Here is a 13,411-nt window from a genome sequence, read left to right as displayed (position 1 = left end):
ACACTTGTGTCAGAAAGTGGGTTAAGCCCGCTACACACGCTTCAATATATCTCACAATCCGTCGTTGGGGTCAAGTTGTAAGTGACGCACATCCGGCATCGTTTGTGAGGTATCTGCGTGTGACAGCTACATGCGATCAGGATTGAACGCAAAACCGTTGATCGCAAACACATCGTATCATTCTCTAGAATTGAGCGTTTTGTTGCACGAACCTAGTCAATTGTAACGTGTGACATCCCTCATACGATTTTGTTGTCTGATGCTATGTGCGCAGGTGTGCGCTCTGCACCGCAGCTTAAAAAAGGTCTGCTTCAGAGCGCAGCTGAAAAGCTGCGTTCTGAAGCGCCTCACAATGTCTGTCATGCACTAATCTCTGTCAGTCCGTCACTATCTCTGTCCCTCACTCTCTGTCCATGTCAGTCTATCCCCCTCTCTCATATACTCACCGATCCCCGATCCCTGGCGCTGCACGGCATTCACACTGCTCCGGCGGCTTTTACTGTTTTGAAAAAGCCGGCCGCCCATTAAACAATTTCGTATTCCCTGCTTTCCCCGCCCACCAGCGCCTATGATTGGTTACAGTGAGACACGCCCCCACTCTGAGTGACAGGTGTCACACTGCACCCAATCACAGCAGCCGGTGGGCGTGTCTATACTGTGTAGTGAAATAAATAATTAAATAATTAAAAAAAACGGCGTGCGGTTCCCCCCATTTTTAAAACCAGCCAGATAAAGCCATACGGCTGAAGGCTGGTATTCTCAGGATGGGGAGCTCCACGTTATGGGGAGCCCCCCACCCTAACAATATCAGCCAACAGCCGCCCAGAATTGCCGCATACATTATATGCGACAGTTCTGGGACTGTACCCGGCTCTTCCCGATTTACCCTGGTGCGTTGGCAAATCGGGGTAATAAGGAGTTATTGGCAGCCCATAGCTGCCAATAAGTCCTAGATTAATCATGTCAGGCGTCTATGAGACACCCTCCATGATTAATCTGTAAGTTACAGTAAATAAACACACACCCGAAAAAATCCTTTATTAGAAATAAAAACACACATATACCCTGGTTCACCACTTTAATCAGCCCCAAAAAGCCCTCCTTGTCCGGCGTAATCCAGGATGATCCAGCGTCGCTTCCACCGCAGCTGCATGGAGGTGACCGGAGCCGCAGCAGACACAGCCGCTCCGGTCACCTCCATGCAGCAAATGAAGACAGCCGCGCCATCAGCTGATCTGTCACTGAGGTTACCCGCGGCCACCGGTGGATGCAGCGGTGGCCGCGGGTAACCTCAGTGACAGCTCAGCTGATCGCGCGGCTGTGTTCATTTGCTGTGTGGAGGTGACCGGAGCGGCTGTGTGTGCTGCAGCTCCGGTCACCTCCATGCAGCAGCGCTGGATGCGACGCTGGATCATCCTGGATTACGCCGGACAAGGACGGCTTTTTGGGGCTGATTAAAGTGGTGAACCAGGGTATATGTGTGTGTTTTTATTTCTAATAAAGGATTTTTTTCTGGTGTGTGTGTTTATTTACTGTCACTTACAGATTAATCATGGAAGGTGTCTCATAGACGCCTGACATGATTAATCTAGGACTTATTGGCAGCTATGGGCTGCCAATAACTCCTTATTACCCCGATTTGCCAACGCACCAGGGCAAATCGGGAAGAGCCGGGTACAGTCCCAGAACTGTCGCATATAATGTATGCGGCAATTCTGGGCGGCTGTTGGCTGATATTGTTAGGGTGGGGGGCTCCCCATAACGTGGAGCTCCCCATCCTGAGAATACCAGCCTTCAGCCGTATGGCTTTATCTGGCTGGTTTTAAAAATGGGGGGAACCGCACGCCGTTTTTTTTAATTATTTAATTATTTATTTCACTACACAGTATAGACACGCCCACCGGCTGCTGTGATTGGGTGCAGTGTGACACCTGTCACTCAGAGTGGGGGCGTGTCTCACTGTAACCAATCATAGGCGCTGGTGGGCTGGTAAAGCAGGGAATACGAGATTGATTAATGAGCGGCCGGCTTTTTCAAAACAGTAAAAGCCGCCGGAGCAGTGTGAATGCCGTGCAGCGCCGGGGATCGGGGATTGGTGAGTATGAGAGAGGGCTGCTAACTTCAGTTACTCAGGAGATTAGCGGTCACCGGTGAGTCTTCACTGGTGACCGCTAATCAGGACGCGGCACAGACAGAGCCGCAGCATCACAATGAAGTCGGGTGAAGTTCACCCGAGTTCAGTCTGACAGTGCGGCTCTGTCTGTGTCTGCTGTCATCTGCCATTCAGCTCTGCTACATGGCTGTCTGTGTCTGCTGTTAGCGGCCATGTAGCAGAGCTGAATGGCAGATGACATAGTAAAAACGCATCCCTACACATTACACACGCTTGGCAAGTCAATAAATAAAAAAAAAAAAAAGGTGCTCAATGCATACGTCACAGAACACATGATCTAAAGGATCGCACACAAAATTGATCAATTTAACATAGACTACTAACGCACGTGTGACAGCAAATGAACGACCTACGTGTGATCTCATAGATCCCGTATGCAACCTGGGCGTGTCACATCGCAAATGCGATTGTATAACTAATTGCAACGTGTAAAGTGGGCTTTAGTCTGTGCAGTGTGCACTGTGCAATGTGCATAATGACAGCACACTCTCTGTTTCCAGCTGAGATCAACAGTAACAAGCTGGTAGGAGAGCAGAGCATACCCAGCATGCAGAGAACAAGCCAACCTCGCAAGTGACATCACTGGTTCCCGCACACCAGTTATTTAGACAAAGCACTTTCTTGTCAGCTTGTTACTGCTGATTTGAGCCCTCAACAGAGAGCGCGCTGTCATTATTCACATTGCACAGTGTACATCCTGCAGGGACAAGCTTAGCCCCTGAAATGATTTTTTACTGATAGGGGCAGAGGCTGTGGCAGTGATGGCAGCCTCTGCCCCCTGATGGCGCTTAGTTTGACTATCTGAGCATGCACTGGGATTTTCTAACAAAATGTCAACAAAAAGGAAGTAAAAAAAAAAAATTAGAAAAGCAGTTAGATAGTTCAGTTAGGTAACGATAGGGAACTTTTAATTCAAGTATATTAGAAAATAGTTTAGATTACTGCACTAGATAGGGATTGACGAGGAAAATTACTTTGGATTTCAGACAACCCATTTAATGTATAGAATTGGAAGTAAAGAGGACAGGCTCCAATTAGCGGAAACTTTTTTCCATTCAATGTATGTTTGCATGAAGGAACGTATCAAAATATTAATGTAAATGAGAATTGAAAGACCCTTTGCATTGGTATTTCAAATAATTACTGTAAAAACATCATATAATGGAGATATTATTCCTGCAAGTGACTACATGGAAAGTATTTTCTGTCACTGTCATCTTTGATATTCAGTCCTGCTAATGCCTGAAAGTATATAATGCTGCTGTAGTAGTGTCCCAGTATTGCCCAGCATTTTAGATTGTTACGGGCAGCTGTTCCGTTCCTTTGTGCTCGTTTTCTCTGCAGAAAGACAACGAAGTCTGTGATGACACAAGGATTGTCATGAAGTAAAGGAACAGTGAAAAGGTCAATGCGGCTCTATGACTGCAATACTTCACATCATTAAGCATCAGGCATTTTTTCTTCCTCGTGGCAGCTAATTTATAATGAATACGTTATGACAGAACATTACTGCTCAGTATTCCCGTGACCTGTGCTGCGGGATAAAAAGTATAATGACCATATTCACTTAACAGTTTTGCTACTTGTAATACCAGTGTGTGCAAATATATATATATATATATATATATATATATATATATAGAGAGAGAGAGAGATATACAGTACATAAAAGTGTGTGTGCGTGTGTATATATATATAATGCCAACATGGTCATTTCAGTGGAATTAGAACTTACAAATTAGCTTACTAGGAAATGAGGTATAGGCTATGACATGGATGGCTTTTATTTGTCAAGGGCAATCGTATCATGGAGTATATGAATAAGCCCAATGGCAGAGCGAGGGGATTTCACGGGGGAATTTGCGCTGGGAGCACAAAGTTCTTAATGGTGATCAGTTAAAGGAAAAAAAACTCTACTTTCTTTGATTTCCTTTTGAAAATTTGGTCCTCTAGAAAGTGTCAACAGTAGCACAAATAACTGTTACAGTTGGCTTTGGACATGTGATCGGGTGCCCATTATCTCTGGAAGAGATCCACTTTGTGCCATAGGCTCCCTGCCCCGTCACTCTCCATTCTGTAGTCTGCAGGCTGCTGTAGAGTTATGGACTACCAGTAGTGTCTGAATGAGGATGCAATAGTCCACCATGGGCCTTAAATATATGATCGGGTGCCCCAGGTGTCTGGAAGAGCTCCACTCTGGGGACCCACTGTTTAGCTACATTCAAATACTACATTACTCTCTTTCACAAATTTACCTATGCTTCTATATAATAATAGACTTGTTAATTTGTAGAATGAATGATGAGATGATGCTTCTGTCTGTATATGGAGGATCAACTGGATTGGGCCATCTATTGCATATGTTGGGAAGGGAACTGTAGTAGCTTAATCTTAAAAAGGGGCCTACTAGGGAATTCACCTGTTGCGTTGTGGTCCAATCTGAGCCCTACTACAAGATCATAAGCATTGTGGCACCTATACCAGTCCTTTCTATGTGCAAGGGAGAAAAAGGATGGAGGGAAAATTTGGCTATCTCTATGTTGTTGTAGATGTCATTAGAAAGACCAGGTGTAACATCGGCTTCCCTAGTATGCCGGCGCCTCTCTGCACCTTGCGCAGTGTACCTGCTTCCATCTTCTCTACCGCCCACATATACGTGCAGTCCCCGGCTTCGGTTCCCGGTGGATGCCCACATGAATGTCAGCTCTGCTACCACCTAGGCTGCAGGCTCTGCACATGTGTGGCGCCCCTGAGGCTTCCGTCGCCACAGAGACATTGCACCCCAGTCAGAGGTGTGATGTCCCATCCTGGGTAAGAAAAGGGGTACATGCCAGTTCACAGGTAAAACTGCACTACACCCATTGCTAGGCACACACTGGGACAAGGGACAGTGGCAGTAACCCTCCCATGCTGCATGCTGGGAGGGGTCGTAAGACCCATCCCTGCTCCCATAGGGTGGTAGCTTAGCAACCGGGGGGTGGGAAGAGCCAGCCGAGTGTAGAGCAGAGAGGAAGGTCAGAGTTTCAGTTTACCTCAGAGAGTGAGAGAGTGAGGAGACAGCATGTAGCTGTGAAAGAGAAAGGAGCTCTGTGAGCTCAGAGTGTCCGCACAGAGAAAGCAACAGAAGAAAGAGAGAGAGTGGGGAAGGAGGAGGAGGTCTGCAGGAGGCAGGCAAGGAGGAGAAGTGAAAGGAAAAAGAGCTCCAAGTCAGTCAGGAGCTGAAAAGAAGAAAGAGACGCTTCCTGGTGAAGATCCTGGGACTCAGAGGGTCCAGGTGCCACCAAGCAGAGAACAGAAGGGGTCCCAGGGCCATGGGTAGCTGTAGAGCTGCGGTGGCCTGTTCCACAGGAACATCGGTGGAGGGATCAAGCTGCAACAGGGGACGGTCCCTAGAAACCGGAGGAGTGCAAAATCATCTCCAAACAGTAAAAACTGAGTCCCAGGGAAAGTTGTAAACTCCCCGGGCCACAGCCCACAGCAGAACCTCTAGAAAAGGGATAATTAGCCGACAGGTGACTCCCCAGCCTGGAGGCTGTTGTGGAGGCCGAGCCAGGTTTATCCTACAAAAGGCAAGGCTTAGGAAGACAGCTGAAGACAGAGACACCTTAGAGAGAAGGGCACCGGTTTACACTCCAAGAATCACCCAGGAACGGCGGAGGTCCCTGACAGTGGGTTCCAGTCGTCTGAGGGCACCAGTGTGCGCATACCAGGATGTGTGAGTAAACAACTTGAACTGCACCCTTGGAGTTGCCTCTGTTATTTCATCTGCATAGACACTCACAAGCACCAACTGTGCCCCGGGGCACCGCTCCACCTGTGGGGAGCAGTACCACCATTGCTGCCACTTCATCACCCCGGATGCCTTACACAGCAGCGGCGGCTTAATAGCTGCATACCACAGGTGGCGTCACGAACACAAACTTTAATCACCCCCAATTCATCAGCCATATTTAAACTGACACCCACCAGGGCCACGGAGTCGGGCCCCGCCACCACTGACAACCCCTGGACTAGTCCGGCCCGGCACCGGGTGTCCCATAGCCCTGGGGTGGGCGAGTCACATGTTGTGTGGAGTTTCCTGCTCTCCAGCCTAGAGTGTGTGTGTGTACTCTGCCTAATCTTTTATAGAGAGCTGTGCATACCTTGCTAAAGTGTCTCCCTGCACCTATTGCTGGGAGGCAGCAGCTATTTAAGGCTCCTCCCCCTGATAGGAGGTGCAGAGCATTGTGTTGTATTGTATTCCATGAGTATTTGTCCTGTTTGTGTTTCTGCTGAAGGGCAAGGATCTTCCGTTCCTGAAGTCCGGTATACTCCCTGAGTCTGGTCACCTGTCTGTGTATGGTATCCTGTATGCAGTTAACCGTTGTCCCGGCATATTCAGGTACCTGCATATTCAGGGACCGGCGTATCCAGTTACCCGCATCCCCCTGGACTCCAGCCTGGTCCCTGTGTTCTGTATTTGCAGTCCTGCTGTGTTATCTGATATCCTGCCATGTGATGTACCCGAAGTTCTGCTGTATCTTGTGAATAAAGTCGTATTTGTATGTTACCTGAAGTCTGAAAGTAGCTGCTGTGCCTGCATCACTCTGCTGAGGTCCACGCCTGGTGTGCCCACACCACCCTGCTGCGGTTCAGATCCAATGTGACTGAATTGCCCTGCTGCAGCTCTTGCCTGAGTTCCAGAGTCTCTGGACCAATGCCTGATGTTACGTGCCCAACGACCGGGGCTGCCTGATGACTTGTTCCAGCAGATGACCTGTGCCTGTTGTCCGGTTCCACCTGATGACCTGTACGAGCTGATGACCCATGCCTGATGTCCAGTGCCATCTGATTACCTGTGCCAGCTGATGATCCATGCCTGATATCTGGTGCCACCCGACAACCTGTGTCAGCTGAGGACCCCTGCCTGACATCCTACTGCTGGTATCTTGTGCCTGATGTTCTTTGTTTCCTGGTGCCTACCCTGTCCGTTCCCCTTCAGGACTTTGCACTGAATTTCTGTTCCCCCAGTCCTGCTGTTGCCCTGGCCCGCTCAGCTGCCACAGTCCTTGTTGCCTGCCCTGGGAATGGCACCTGGAACCTTAGTCAAGCCCCTCCCTCTGCTAAAGGGTAAGTCCGGGTTCCCCCTGTGATCCAGTGAGTCTACTCCTACACCTCGGATGCTCGCTGCCTTGATCTTAGGTGGCGTGAGCGTGACACCAGGATGCACAAGCTGGATATCATGAGGTTTATTGTAAATGTGTTTCGAAGTGTTCCACCATCCTGATTTTGTTAGACCCTTGGTCAGTGGATTCTGCAGCAGCTGTTTTAATATACTATATGTGCCGCCCCGTGCCAGCATCTGGCGCTGCTCGAGTCCGGACCTTCAGGGGTGGTGGCTCGAGGGTCTCCGGACCCGGGGGCTTCGCGGATACGCCGAGTGAAAAAGGGGATGAACGTATATGCATTTTGTAAGTTCGTGACGCCACCCATGGTGTCTGGTGAAGTGGGACACCACCGCTGCTGTTGTGGGAAACCCGGGGGAGATGTTGTGCAGCAAGCTGTTAACCCCTCCGTGGGCAGGGATGGTGGCCCCGGGAACCGATGGCTCCAATGCAGGGGGAATGACAACCGCATGGGGGTGTTGGTGTACTCACTGTTGGTAAAAAACACACGAGTCTCTGGTAAATCAAGGTGGTGGTGGCCGGTGCCACGGCCGTCTGTACTCAGGGTCCCCCACCCGGCTGGTAGTCTCTATCCTGTTCCTGCACCTTTTTAAGTAGAAAATGACGTCCTAGTGTGAAACGTAGGAGTCCGCTCCTGGCTGGATGTGGCCTAAGGAGCCGTGCCCGCAGACGCTGGCCCGTGGTATCTATGGGCCTTGGCTGTGACCTCTTATCCCTAATCGGTGGGATGTTGTCTTCTATGAGGGATTTTGGGTGGGACAGAACCTCTAGTCCTGGCCTCAATCGGTTAATTAACCAGCTCCAGTCGATTCTGCCTTCTGGCTTCAGGGTCCGAGTACCCCCCTTTGTGCTACGGTTTCCGGGTCGGTTCCCCGTGTCGGTACCGGCGGGCTACAATCCTGTCCCGGTTCACCTCGGTTCCACCGAGCCGTCTTCCCGTCTCCTGCTGACGGAGACCACCGTCTGCCTCCTAGCCAAGGCACCAGGGCTCCTACCCTGGTACCTGTCAGTTTACTTCAGGCCTGACACACAGGCCTGACCTCCACTCTCACTGAACTCTGAAACTCCACTGACCGAACTGTTTTTCCCACCCTGGGCTGTCTAAACCCCTGGGTGGGCGTACACCAACTGCCTGGCCACGCCCACTGGTGTGTCTATCTGTCCCTAAGGGGGTGACTAGGGTTTAATGGTTGGCTGAATGTTTCCTAAGTGTGGGAAGGTCTTATGCAGGGGCCTATTTGTGACTGGCTGGATTCTCCAGGGCGTCACACTATACGTCTTTTGTGTTGTGGTTAGCACAACCAAAAAAAGTAAGCAAGTGTCTCTTGCATGTCATTCACATGTTTTGTGGATAAGTCCCTATTGAGCTTTTAACCCCTCAGCTTCAGGGGAGAAGACTCAGTCACTTGGATTAGAATAATATAATTATTAGGGGTTTTTTTGCATGGATGGCACAAAGATTGCATTATTACGTGCCGTGGTGGCACTAAGGAGGCATCATTACTTTTTTAGGGTCACTGAGACTAAAGTGGACACTTTGCGGCCTTTATTTCTTTTAAGGACATGATTTGTTTCATAGGGGTATATTGTAGCCATCATTATTCCTTGGATACTGGCAAGCCACAATACGTCATTGAAACAGAATACCCAGCTTAGTTCAAACTCATTTTTACATTCAATGTTAGCATAAGTAATCAGTGGAAGATATGCCAAGACATCATGCTGTCCTGTATTATCCAGCACAAACCCCTTTTAACTGTTTTTATTGTTTGCCCTAAATGAATTGATATGTTGTTAGCATCAGAGAAAGCTGAATTTGGCCACAGGTTTCTGCCACAGCAGCCAGGCATGAAGGGCTGTCTATGTGATCTAGACAAGATATGCCAGAGCAGATTCAATATCTCTTATATTTTATTAGCTGTAGTACCCGGCGTTACCTGAGATAGTAACTGTCTCTCTCCCACTCCCTCACTTTCCCTGTCTGTCTCCTTCTCTCTCACTTTCCCTGTCTGTCTCTCTGTCTCCCTCTGTCTGTCTCACGCTGTCTGTCTCGCTCTGTCTGTTTCTCTCTCTGTCTGTCTCTGTCTGTCTCTGTCTGTTTCTCTGTCTGTCTGTTTCTTTGTCTGTCTCTCTGTGTTTCTCTGTTTGTTTCTCTTTGTCTGTCTCTCTTTGTCCCTCTGTCTCTCTCCCTGTCTGTCTCTCTGTCTGTCTCTTTCTGTCTCTCTCTGTCTCTCTTTGACTGTCTCTCTGTGACTGTCTCTGTCTGTCTCTCTGTCTGTCTGTCTCTCTGTCTGTCTATCTCTCTATTTCTCTCTCTGTCTCATTTTCTGTCTGTTTGCCTCTCTCTGTCTGTCTCTCTCTGACTGTCTCTCTCTGTATCTCTCTGTCTGTCTGTCTCTACATCTGTCTGTCTCTCTGTCTGTCTCTATCTGTCTCACTGTATGTCTCTGTCTGTCTGTCTCTCTGTTTGTGCCTGTCTGTCTGTCTGAGTCTGTCTCTTTATCTCTCTGTTTGTCTCTGGATGTGTCTGTCTCTCCACTGAAATCATATTACCTCACACATAAGCTTCTTATTCTAAGAGTGTCCTTCATTGCCTATAGTAACTAATCACAGCTCCTTTTAATGACCTGTAGCTCCCAGCTCCATTGACTTTAATGTAAGCAGGTTTTTTGATGAATAACTGTAAAGCGCGGGGTTTAATTTTCCCCGCAAAACAGTCTATGGCGTTCCCTGAGTCAAATGAGGCGTCTGTGCAAAATTTTGTGATTGTAAATGCGACACATTATGTATACACATACATACACACATACATACTGTACATACACTGAGCTTTATATATTAGATTGTGTGGCCTAATTGGACCCATCAGCTCTAAGAAAACACACTTATTGGAAAGTCTTGCAATATCTTTAGATATAAAATCTGTAAATATGATGAAGAGATGAGAGCGATAATGACTGTGATCAGCAGAGATCATTTTTCATAATTTCACAGTCTCATTCTGCAACTCTTTATCTAGACAGAATTGCACCTGTCACTCACTAATGAGGACCCTTGTAATATCAGCTCATATATCATGTAATTTGCTTTAAGTAAACATACTGTAGATTAGTATTCTCCTCCTCTGTGATGAGTAATGCTATATTTATCCAAATTTCTATGCATCATTTCCCTCTTCCATCTTTTACTCATATAAAGGTCATCTAAATAGCAAATATAATTATGGCAGACATATAACAAGGGATACTGTGCGCTAAGAGGATTTTGTACAATGTGATCTATTAAGTAGGGATTTTATCTCCATTGGAATATTAGGGATTGTTAGTAGAAACAGTGGAGAGAATATGCTGATATTATCGCATGTAATCCAAAAGGGTTTAATTTACTTGTGAAATATTGCTATGACTTTTATTTCTGTCATTTTTGTTCTAAATTTGTATGATTGTAGTTAAGGTAAAACTATCTCTGGTCTTTGTATGAATGTTCAAAAACCTTCTTGCGCTAATTGATATAGTGTAAAAAAGTGAATTCTAGGCAGGCTGGGGGAGAGGAGGGGGATGCTGCTGCAATATCAATATACTGTATCTTGCTTAATATCTGTGCAAAACTGGTGTTGTGATTGCATCAAGAATTTGTTGAAATTTCATTTAATCCATTCTTCCCTCTACCCGTGAAATGCTCCCTGTGCCATTGGCCATAATCCCGCCATGTTTAGTGGCTGAAAAACAACCTTAAAACGAGAATTTGAGCATGGCACTCGAGCACCTGGGATAATCGATCAAGTATCGAGTGTTCCCAAGTATTGAGCAGTGGGGAGCAGTTATCCCCCTGGTTCCAGAAATCAATGCATTTCTCCCAAGAAATTATTGCAATTACACGGTTTGTTGTACGCATGTTTATTTCTTTTGTATGTATTGGAACAACACAAAAAAAAACAGAGCAAAAAAAGGCAAACTAGACAAAATTTCACACTAAAATGGGCTGAACAAAATTTTTGACCCCCTCAACTTAAAGGGGTTATCCGGCTTCTTTGACTTTTTTTTTTATTACCCTATTGGGCTACATTGGGGCAGGTAAGTAGATAGAGAGCACTTACCTGCCCTGCTGTTAGCCCCTCTCCCCCGGCTCAGAGTGGTCATGTGACCGCTCCTGCCACGATTTTGCTGCTTCCGGTCATTTCATGTCAACATGGGCAGGACCATCTTGACATGCAAATCTGGAACAGCATGTCGCCTCCTTGCTGGGCAGCTACAGTGCGATGAGCCCCGCCCCCCTTCCCTGCACCCTCCCACACATTCCCCCGCACCCCTTACGCTCCCCGCAACCTCCCCCTGCACTGCTGTGGGGTCCGTGACCTGGGGGAGGGGCCTGGCAGCGGCTGCAGCGGTGTCAGCGCCGTCAGCGCCAGCACCGGGCCCCTGCTCAGGATCACACATTCAAATGTACCGGCATCACAGATCACAGATCACAGATGCCGGTACATTTGAAAGCGCTGATGAGAAGCAGCGCAGCACTGCTTCTCATCACTGCCCCGCTGTCTGTGCTCTCTTCAGCACAGCGGTGACGTCACTACTGTGCTGATATGTCCAGAGCACAGACAGCGCGCGAACGTGCAGGAGCGGCATGGACCGAGGACGGGTGAGTATGTACTCCCTACATGTGTTCACTATGGGGGTAGGGGGGGTCGGTACAGAGCGCCGTGTGTGCGTGCAGTGCAGAGCCATATGTGTGTGTGTGCAGTGCAGAGCCATATGTGTGTGCGGTGCAGAGCCATATGTGTGTGCGGTGCAGAGCCCTGTGTGTGTGCGGTGCAGAGCCCTGTGTGTGTGTACAGTGCAGAGCCCTATGTGTGTGTGCAGTGCAGAGCCCTATGTGCGAGTGCGGTGCAGAGTCCGATGTGCGTGTGCGGTGCAGAGCCCGATGTGCGTGTGCGGTGCAGAGACCGATGTGCGTGTGCGGTGCAGAGCCCGATGTGCATGTGTGTGCATGTGTGTGCATATGTGCATGTCTGTGGTGCAGAGCCATATGTGCGCGTGTGGTGTGCAGAGCCATATGTGCGTGTGCGGTGCAGAGCCCGATGTGGTGTGCGGTGCAGAGCCCGATGTGGTGTGGGGTGCAGAGCCCGATGTGGTGTGGGGTGCAGAGCCCGATGTGGTGTGGGGTGCAGAGCCCGATGTGGTGTGGGGTGCAGAGCCCTATGTGCGTGTGCGGTGCAGAGCCTGATGTGGGGCTGTTATTTGCAATGCTGTAGTGATAACAAGTCAGGTGCTGGGGAAGAATACTGACAGGGAATGTGTGTGTAGGGGGCGGGCAGAGGGCATGGCTGGACACTGGGGGGGGGGGCTGGACACTGAGGCCGGGCGGTGCCAGCTCTGACTGAGGTTTTGCACAGGAAGTGGTCAGTTTGCTGGAGCTGAATGTAAACAAAGAGCTGCACAGAATAAAGGCTGAATTCAAGAGGAACAAAAGTCAGAAAACAAAAAATAACAATGTAGGGGTGTTTTATATGACAATACAGCACAGATTAGCTTACCAAAAATTTTTGAGTTAATGTCAGACAACTTCTTTAATATTTGGTTGCATACCCTTTGGAATAAATAACTGAAATCAGTCGCTTCCTATAACCATCAACAAGCTTCTTACACCTCTTAATTTTGGACCATTCTTCTTTACAAACTGCTCCGGGTCTCTCATATTTGAAGACGCCTTCTCTCAACAGCAACTATAAGATCTCTCCACAGGTGTTCAATGGGATTTAGATCCAGACTCATTGCTGCCACTTCGGAACTCTCCAGCACTTTGTTTCCTCAGATTTCTGTGGGCTATGTTTGGAATCATTGGCTGCTGGAAGAGGGATGACCTAAGAGCAAGTGCAGCTTTCTGACACTGGGCACTACATTGAACCCAAAATTCTTTGGTAGTCTTCTGATTTTATGATGTTGTGAACACAGGCAAAGTAACCAGTAGCAGAGATAACAAAACAACTCCAAAACATCTTTGAACCTCCACCATATATGACTGTAGGTACTGTGTTCTTTTCTTTGTAGGCCTCATTCTATTTTGCTAAGCAGTA

This window comes from Anomaloglossus baeobatrachus, chromosome 9 (assembly GCF_048569485.1).
Source record: "Anomaloglossus baeobatrachus isolate aAnoBae1 chromosome 9, aAnoBae1.hap1, whole genome shotgun sequence".
NCBI lineage: Eukaryota > Metazoa > Chordata > Amphibia > Anura > Aromobatidae > Anomaloglossus > Anomaloglossus baeobatrachus.
The sequence above is the reverse complement of the archived record's forward strand: the minus strand, read 5'-3'. Positions refer to the sequence as shown.